This window comes from Cnephaeus nilssonii, assembly GCF_951640355.1.
Source record: "Cnephaeus nilssonii genome assembly, chromosome: 14".
In the NCBI taxonomy this organism is placed as follows: Eukaryota; Metazoa; Chordata; class Mammalia; order Chiroptera; family Vespertilionidae; genus Cnephaeus; species Cnephaeus nilssonii.
This window is the reverse complement of record NC_137085.1, coordinates 76,397,294-76,406,666: the sequence shown is the minus strand read 5'-3', so window position 1 is coordinate 76,406,666 and position 9,373 is coordinate 76,397,294. Positions and strand designations below refer to the sequence as shown.

Below are 9,373 nucleotides of genomic sequence, written 5' to 3'. Positions count from 1 at the left end.
CAGTGTGGTGTTTACGTCCTGCCGAGGCCACCACAGGGAGGCCAGGCCCCGGCCAACCCCCTGCAGTGGCTGAGTCCTGTTCCCCAAGTCCTACGTTGGATCCTAACTCCCTCCCTCAGAATGGGACTCTGTGCAAACAGGGCTTCCACAGAGGCGAGGAAGTTGAAATGAGGGTGGTCCCTGACCCATGTGACTGTCCGCATAGAAAGGGAAACTAGGCATGACACACACCGGGAAGATGATGGGGATGCAGAAGCAGGCTCAGCCCACAGGCCTCGGGGAGCCGGCCTCTGACACCTGGGTCTCAGCCTCCAGCCTCCCAGCCTCCCAGCCTGAGACCTCGATGCTGAAATCCCACCTGAGTCACAATGTTCCCACAGTGGGTGGAGATGCACGTGAAGTGGCCCCTTTCCCCTGCTCTCTTCCCACCCCGAGGACTCTTTGTACTTCCCCTCCTGCCCTGTGACAGGGCATGTGCAGGCCATCTTCCTGCTGGGGAAGCAGACACGAAGGCCCGCTGTGCTCTCTGCCCGCTGTGCTCTCTGCCCGCTGTGCTCTCTGCCCGCTGGGCTCTCTGCCCGCTGTGCTCTCCGCCAGGGCTGTGCCCACTCATAGCCCAGGACTGTGCTGGGGGGTGGCGGTGGGGGGCTTTGCTCACTGTGCCCACTGCTGGAGGCTGTGCTATGGGTGGGGAGCTGTGCTGGGGGTGGGGACCTGTGCTGGGGGTGGGGATCTGTGCTGGGGGTGGGGAGCTGTGCTGGGGGTGGGGAGCTGTGCTGGGGGTGGGGACCTGTGCTGGGGGTGGGGATCTGTGCTGGGGGTGGGGAGCTGTGCTGGGGGTGGGGAGCTGTGCTGGGGGTGGGGATCTGTGCTGGGGGTGGGGAGCTGTGCTGGGGGTGGGGAGCTGTGCTGGGGGTGGGGACCTGTGCTGGGGGTGGGGACCTGTGCTGGGGGTGGGGACCTGTGCTGGGGGTGGGGAGCTGTGCTGGGGGTGGGGACCTGTGCTGGGGGTGGGGACCTGTGCTGGGGGTGGGGACCTGTGCTGGGGGTGGGGACCTGTGCTGGGGGTGGGGACCTGTGCTGGGGGTGGGGATCTGTGCTGGGGGTGGGGAGCTGTGCTGGGGGTGGGGACCTGTGCTGGGGGTGGGGACCTGTGCTGGGGGTGGGGAGCTGTGCTGGGGGTGGGGAGCTGTGCTGGGGAGGCTGGGGAGTGTCTGTGCTCACTGCCCGGGCTGCGCCCACTGCGAGGAGGGCTGCCACCCTCCTCCACCCGCTGCCCACAGGACTCTGCTCGCGCTGGATGGCCGGTGGGAAGTCAGCTGGAGCGGATCGAAGACATGTCACAGTAAACTCTCATGGATTTGGGATTTTTTGGTCCAAGTCATATTGAATTTGCTGAACGTTTCAACACAAACTATAAAGATAAATTACATATTTTCCAGAACTACTGGTAACGTGTGAAACCGACATGGCCCCGGAGCTGAGCGCGTGGTCTTGCGCCCTCTCAGCGCCCCAGTCCACTCACGTGACTTCACTTCCCAGCGCTAAGCCCGAGCAGACCCGTGCTTGCAGTGGGCATGGATTCTGCTTCTGAATTAGAAACACCTCGGGCTGGGGCCTGGGAAAGCAGCAACGTTCAGAGTCTTCCCAGCAGGCTGGCTTAGGTGGCCCCTAGCCAGGCTGCGCGGCACCCAGCGTCCTCACCCAGGCCGGGCACCCAGCATCCTCACCCAGGAGGGGCCCCCAGCGTCCTCACCCAGGCCGCATCCTCACCCAGGCCGGGCACCCAGCGTCCTCACCCAGGCTGGGCCCCCAGCACCCTCACCCAGGCTGGGCACCCAGCACCCTCACCCAGGCAGGGCACCCAGCGTCCTCACCCAGGCCGGGCACCCAGCACCCTCACCCAGGCCGGGCCCCCAGCGTCCTCACCCAGGCCGGGCACCCAGCACCCTCACCCAGGCTGGGCCCCCAGCACCCTCACCCAGGCCGGGCCCCCAGCGTCCTCACCCAGGCCGGGCCCCCAGCACCCTCACCCAGGCTGGGCCCCCAGCACCCTCACCCAGGCCGCACCCTCACCCAGGCCGCACCCTCACCCAGGCCGGGCACCCAGCACCCTCACCCAGGCCGGGCCCCCAGCGTCCTCACCCAGCCGCGGAGGGAGGCACGTGTGCACCGCCAGCTCCTGAGGCTCGGAGCGGACCCTGCGGACACGCGTCCTGCCTGAGCCCGGCTCCCAGGCACCAGGGAAGCCAGCCCTGGGACCCTCCCCGGCTCCAGCGAGCTCCTCTCCCTCCTCCTCGCTGTCACTTCCTTCACACAGGGCGACCATCAGCTGGTCGGTGTTGCTAAAAAAAACAAAAAAGGAAGTGGTGGACTTCCCCTGCGAGCATGGGCAGCCGCTCTCAACGCAGAGAAAGAGAACTAGCACCGAAGACACAGCGCCCTGTAAGTCCACACCGTCCTGGGAGCGGAGCAGCGCGGGGAAAGCAGCACAGGCCTGACAGGCACAGCAACGCGGGCCCCAAAGCGGAGGGCGGCTCCCGCCCAGCTGCTGCCGGAGGACAGCTGAGGGCTGGAGACACCTTGGACATGGCCGAGCCCGGGGGCGGGGGGGTCAGCCAAGCCCTCTCCCACCCTCCCTGGGGCACCCGAGCAGCAGCAGAAGGCCCTCTGAGGAAAGACCTCCGTGTGCAGAGGCGGCAGGGCCAGCTGCGAAGAGCAGGGAGCCCTGTCCCCACACACTGGTCAGTGGCTCATCCTCCCCCGTGCACAGATCACCCGCCTCCTCTCGTGGGGACAGGCTCAGAGGGCCGACAGGTGCAGCCTTACAAGACTGACTCCTGGTCAGCAAAGACCAGCCCTGCGGGGGAGCACAGTACCAAGCAGACCACGGAGGCAAACCCCGTGCGGGGGGTGCGATGAGCAGGGAGGGGGTCAGGGCAGAGGTCAGGGAGCAGCGAGAGAATGTCCACAGTGGAACCAGCAATAAAAAGCAAGAGCTTAATGTGTCAGTAACAAATAAAGAACGAAACGCATTCCTCAGCAATTACCCACCTGCTTGCTAAAAGGGAAGACAGGGGATGCACTACGGGTCAGACAGGGCTGAGGATCCCTCCTGACCTACAGGTCAGCCTGATGGCTCCACTGAACACATGCTGAGGGCAGGGAGGGGACGAGGGCAGGCCTCGGGCTCTGCCGGTGCTGCCAGTCAGGGGGGCCCGTGTCCCCAGTGGCAGGCGCTCTCCCCTCTGCAGAGCAAGCCCACAGTCACTGAGAGCCAGGGCTCCCCAACCCGAGCCGTTGCTGTTGATGAAAAAAAGCAAGGTGCAGAATGGAACGGTATTAAGAAGACACACACACACACAAGATGGTATCTCCTGAAGATACACACAGACATGCACAGGACCAACAAGTGGGAGGAATCCCTCCCATTGCCCCAGGGTGGCGTGGGCCGGGCTGAGGTGCCGCTGCCTGTCACCTCGAAGTCCTCACTAACGGCCTGGACTTGTGCATCCGTTACACAACCTGACACTTTTCAGAAAGGAAATGATGGAGAGTTTCCTCACCTTGGAGGTCAGAGAGAATGACTCTTTTAGAAAGGGCACTAAGACCTCCCGCTGTTTGGGAGTGCGACTAGCCCAGGACTGCGGGGCGGGTCCAGGGCCACGCGGGGGGGCTGTGGCAGAGGCGTCAGCTCTCACCCGCAGGTACCAGGTGCCAGATGCGCGCGCGGCCTCATCCTGCATCACAGTGACACCGCTGTGACCGTCCCGTCAACAAAGACGAAGAGCAGCTTTAAAACACGGAGTGGGACTGGAACCCGGTGGGGATTCAGAACCCTACTCTCAACCGCTGTTGGTACAAATATTCAGTAACTGGGGCTGCAAGGCATTAGAGCAGTCAAATGACGAGATGTTCCTAGCATCCAAGATACAGCGAACCACAGGACTCTGCCTCCACCCCAGCAAGGACTGAGACTCTTGTAAAGGGGAGCAGAAGGCCGCCCGTATCCCGAAAGCTCAGGTCCCCAAGCTGCTCCCAGAACCAGCACGCCCACGCCACAGAGGTGTGCGAGGACAGGACACGGCCTGTGCGCATCACGCCCATGGCGCTGAGGACCCGCCGCGTGATCTGTGCTTACGCGACTGTGCTCCAGCACTCCACCTGCTCGAGCAAGGGCCGCTCCCAGGAGCGCTGTCCACCCTGCGCAGCACCGCCCGCCCGCTCACCCGCTCGCTTGTCTGGGACCAGCCTCGGCCAGCCGTCCAGGAAAGCCCGGACTCGCCATTCCCCGGAAAGTACAACATCTCACAATCAGATGATAAAACATCAGTGCCGGACAAATACAGAGGTGGCATTGAGGCGGATTTTAAATGGAGACGCCAATGGCTAAATTGGAGTTAAAAATCATCTTTCACTATTATGAGTCAGGTCATGTTCTGATGGAAGAAATATAAAAGCTCCACGCTGCAAATAAACAAATAGCCATAGAAATACGGAGGCTGGGAGGTGCTGTCGTCAGTGATGACAGGGATTTACAGCAGGTAAAGTGCACCTACTGCCAGCGAGAGGCAGGCCAAGACACCAAAGGGTGAAGCAAAGGCCCTACTAAGTGGTTTGCAGGAAATGTATTCAGACAACCAGTCCCCACACTCAGCATGAACCGATGCTTTGTTCCTAGTGTGTGTGTGCAGTGAGACTGAAGAGCGACTATCAGACTGAGCAAGAAGACGGCGTTCCAGAAAAGCAGAGAGGAACGTGAAACTGAGAGGCTGCTGGTCTGACTCAGTGGGAAGCTGGGTCAGCAGTCTGAGCTCAGGCACAGAGCATTGGGGAGACACATTTACCAGGCACGGGGCCCACGGAGAGCACAGAGCAGCCAAGCATTTACCCAGGAAAAGTCACAAGGGGACGAGGAAAATGGGATACATTACACCCCGGCCTCAGCCACCACAATGAAGCGCCCCCCAGAGAGACCATTTGCAAACTCTCATCCTGGCGGAGGCCAGCCTAGGATGGCCGCGGCCTATTTTCCAGAGTAGGAGGTCGGCAGACATTGTCTAAAACTGATATAGCCAAGCATAAGCAAATAAGCATAGGATAGGAACATGAGGAGAATTCTAGAAGAAAGAGCAATAAAAACGTAAAAGACTGCTTTTGGGGAACAGTACTACAGAATGGGAAAGTATTGTTATTAATTAAAATTAAATAAAAAACAAATTAACTTTGGTCATACCAAAACATTTCCATGACAGCTTAACAGAAGCGGGTAGATTTAATAAGTTAAATTATTATACTGGCCAGAACAGAATGAAGATGTATCAATTAAGACAAACTAAGTGAGAAAGTAGAAGGTCACGTGTTGGACATTCAAATGCTCTTTGTAGCTACAGAGTGTAACTCCACAATCCAATGCTTCAGGCCTTCGCTGAACCGCCTGCCTCAGGCCTCTTCCGTCCTCCACACCCCTGCAGCCAGGCCTGGGTCTCACCCCGACCCCAGCCCAGGCTCCCCAGTGGCCCCTGCTCCTGCTGCCTGCTGGGCCTCCGCTCAGACCAGGCCTCCTACACTCAGCATGCCAGTCGGGAAGGCCAGCACCCCACATCCCTGCTCCCTCCAGTCCTCCAGCACAGCAGTGAGGGGTCCTGCCACCGGCTTCAGGAGCAAGGACTCCGTCTCAGAGCCTGGTCCCCAGGACAGAGGACGCTGCTCACCAAACACTGCCGTCTTCATCAGTACACCCTCCTCTGTCATGGCGGCATCACCAGCATTCTAAGTCGTTACCTTCCTCCCCTCATCACTCACCTTCGGCAGCCTCCAAAAGTAAGTACATGGTTTCTCCAAGAAATGAAAGAATCAAAAGAGAGTCGGTTTTTATTTGTTCAATCTACTGTTACATAAACTGAATGTTCTTCCTGCTGGTATGTATTACCTTGGCTAAATTTGATTATACTTAAGATTCCAATTCAACCATCTTTCAAGTTTCATAGGCAAACAGTACATAATTAATCATTAAGGGTAAAAAATTCAAATTGACACAAGATAACTTTGTCAGACAAAGTTAAAAGCTAACAGAAAATTTCCCTGATAATATAGTATCAGAATGAATAAAATTTCCTTTAAATTTTAATCAGCCTAGTTTTATTTTTTCAATCTTCCCACAATTCCTCAGTTAAAAATAAAAACTCCTTTCCAAATGAAAAGAAACGAACCCATTCAAATCTAAGTGGAAGGGTAAGATGCTAGGACATCTGCCTTTTGATTGCAATTGCTTTTAAAGAAAAAGAAAGTTAAGGATGTAGATATTTAAGAAAAGTTCTCCCCAAAGGCCTAAATTCCACCCGCAGTCGCCTCTAAATAGTTCCTTAGTTCAGTTTCTAAAAAATTAACTCAAATTTACCTTTTACTATTTTTTCTCCACTCATAGCTAAACAATTCCAAAAGTGAAAGAAAATGTTAAAACTTACAAAGCTGGGGAGAAGAGGTGAGTTAGGGTGTAGTTAGAAAAAGTCTACTACAGTTAAAGTTTTAAAAGCAAAAATGGGGACCTGTGCTGGGGGTGATGGTGAAAAGCGCCCTGCCATCCCTTCGACAGGGGTGGCGGGCGGAGCCGAGGGCCGGCAGAGCCAGCTGCGGGTGGACAGGAGCCAGCTCTGCTCCCGAGCTGCTGCTTCAACCTGTATCAGTAAGGCTACACCTCCCATTCCCACGTGCAGGCTCACAGTTTAATGGTTATCATTGAAAGTTGAGTGAAATCCTGATATTTCAGACTTTTTGTGGAGGGGAAATTGCCCATCTAATTACTGGAAAGGGTGAGTATTGGGCAATAGAAAAGCAATTTGTTTTCCAAAGCACAGTAGCTTGATGGAGTCAGTTCTTTAGCCCAACTCCAGAAAGCTCTAACAAAGGTTTCTTAGCAATTTCGGGACCCTCATTTAGTGACCACGCCTGCCCTAACGGACACGCAGCTATTTATAGTTGTTACTTATGCCACCTGATGGGAGCATTCACAGAGCAGGTGCAGAGAGGCGTGGGGTCCCAGGCCGCTGGGCGGGGGCGAGGTGTCAGCATGCACAGCACCTTTCTAAATTCTGACAGACGTCGTTCCCAGCGCTGAAATTCAGATTCTAACTTTGAATTCTAAATTCTGAAAAAGTCCTGAGTTAAAAACATATCTAAGCACAAGGGTCTTGAATAATGATTATGGACATGCAATGTGCTGCATAAGTGATGTCCTACTAAAACATCTTTGGTTTAAAAACAGAGAAATTAGACCTGCACTTAAAATATTAAATATGAGCCTAAGGAAGGCTAAGGTGGTATTTCTGAAATGCAAACCTAGCAATAAAATGATCTGTCAATTTCACCCCTCAGGAAAGGCAAAGACCTAAAGTATACACCCAACTTTTACCTTAGCTTAAACATTAAAACATTCTAGTTAGGACTATATAATCCTATATATCTGAGCACTACAAACAGAGTAACAAATCAATTTCTATTTACTGTAAAATTTCTCTAAACATAAAAAGTATGATGTAGAAACAAAATGATTTGATGAAATAATTTTAACTGACCAGATTCCTCTCTTTTAGCTCAAATGCAAATATATCCATGCACTTGGGGGGAGGGTGTGACGGGACCATTAATGAATTTAATTGCATTTCATTGAAATGCTTCCTGGATGATACAGATAAATATGTTCTGGCTAAAACAAAGAAATCAGTTAGTATAGTTGATTCCATTGCTTCCAGAAATTCTCCGTCATCGCATGATTAGTTTTTCATTATGAAGATCAAATGTCTGGCCTCCTCTTAACTGTACGCTGAAACGCTCTGCCACTTTAAGAAAAATGCAATCCGCCAGCCAACAGTTGTACTTGGGCTCAATGAAATCTATGGCGAGTCAAGCAAACTCAATAAAACAATCCGAAACATCGTTTCCAACGTAGGAAGATTCAAACTCTAATTTCTCCAATGACTGTCTTTCTAGTTTTTGAACATCCAAACAAACAAACAAATGAGTCGCCTCTAAATAGTTCCTTAGTTCAGTTTCTAAAAAATTAACTCAAATTTACCTTTTACCACATAAAACTTGAATGCTCTCCAATCACTCACTGGCCAAATTAATTGCTTTACCATGAAAACGCGTGGAGGGAGGAGTGAGCAGGTCAGGGGGGTTCCTGCGCTCGCGCCCTGCGCCCTCCGGGGTGAGAGGGGCGCTGGGCCGGGAGGAGGGCTCCCGGAGTAACCGGGAGGGAGCGCAGCGGTTCCGGGCTGTCGGGGAAGGGGCCAAAGGAAAACGTGCCCGCGGACTCCAGCTCGCGTCCCCCGGACCCGCAGCTTCCGCACCGTCTGCGCTCGACCCTGGGTCCCGAGTCTCCGCAAATCCCCGGGCCCAGGCCCCGCTCCCGTGCGGGAGCCGCACCCCAGAGGCTCCAGGATCAGGACAAAAGGCTGCGTTCCCTGCTTCTATCTCATCAATGTCCCGTTGTCCAAAGGCCGAAGGCTCCAAGCGTCCCTGGCACAGCGCCGGGCACCCCGAAACCGGTCGAGTGGGCGCGCCGCTGCCCCCCCGCCCCCCAAACGCGCGCTCGCCTCCTTCCCGGTCCCGAGGCGCCGGGCCCCGCGCCCCGCAGGCGAGCAGGGAGCGCGCCTCCTACCTGTGCAGCGAGGCTTGCGGCGCGGGGTCCGGCGGGTGGCGGGCGCGGGCGGTGGGTCCTTGGGGCTGTCCCGGAGCAGCGCGGGCCGAGAGGTCCTCCTTGCTCCTCCCGCCGCCTGAGTCGCCTCAGCCGCCCAGAGAGCAGCGCTTCCTCATTTTGGGCAACTTCCCTTAACGCGCCCGGGCAGGCCCCGCACTTCCTCCCGGCCGCGCCCCAGCGCTCAGGCGCCCCCTGCGCTCAAGTCCCCCGTGCGCCCCCTGCGCCCCCTGCGCCCAGTGCACCCCCTGCGCCTAATGGCCCCCCTGCGCCCCCTGCGCCCCCTGCGCCCCCTGCGCCCCCTGCGCCTAATGGCCCCCGTGCGCCCCCTGCGCCCATTCGCCCCGAGAGCTCAGGGCGGGCAGAAGCGTGCGAGGATCCTATGGAAAGGTTGGCTTCGGAGGCCAGAGGTCTGAGGGAAGGAGGAGAGGAGCCCGCTGGGTGCCCGCCCGCCTCCCTGGCACAGGCCAGGGGCCTTCTACACCCAGAGGGCCACTGCCAACCAGAGAAACCTCTCCCCCTGTCTGTCACCGGCAGCCCATTCCTTCTCGGGATGACAGGCCCTCCCCTCTGGGCAGGAGGGCGTCTCCTTCCCTGAGCCGGTATTCCCAGTCACCAACCCAAGACACCCCTGCTGACAGGTGACCAGGAGGCCACGGAATGGGGCCAGGTGGCCTT

The 9,373-nt window shown here is 56.5% G+C and overlaps 1 protein-coding gene across 2 annotated transcripts in view; it reads right to left on the bottom strand.

Moving 5' to 3' along the window:
- The window catches only part of SYK (spleen associated tyrosine kinase), an 80,619-nt gene extending 71,761 nt beyond the window's left edge, over positions 1-8,858 (bottom strand). The window contains exon 1 of one of the 2 annotated variants that reach the window (XM_079790969.1): positions 8,660-8,858. The gene's annotated coding sequence lies outside the window, so the exon portion shown is untranslated. Of the gene's footprint in view, positions 1-2,145; positions 2,232-8,659 lie in introns of those variants that run through there. The other variant, XM_079790970.1, reaches the window with a different exon arrangement.
- Between the last annotated feature and the right edge of the window lie 515 nt (positions 8,859-9,373).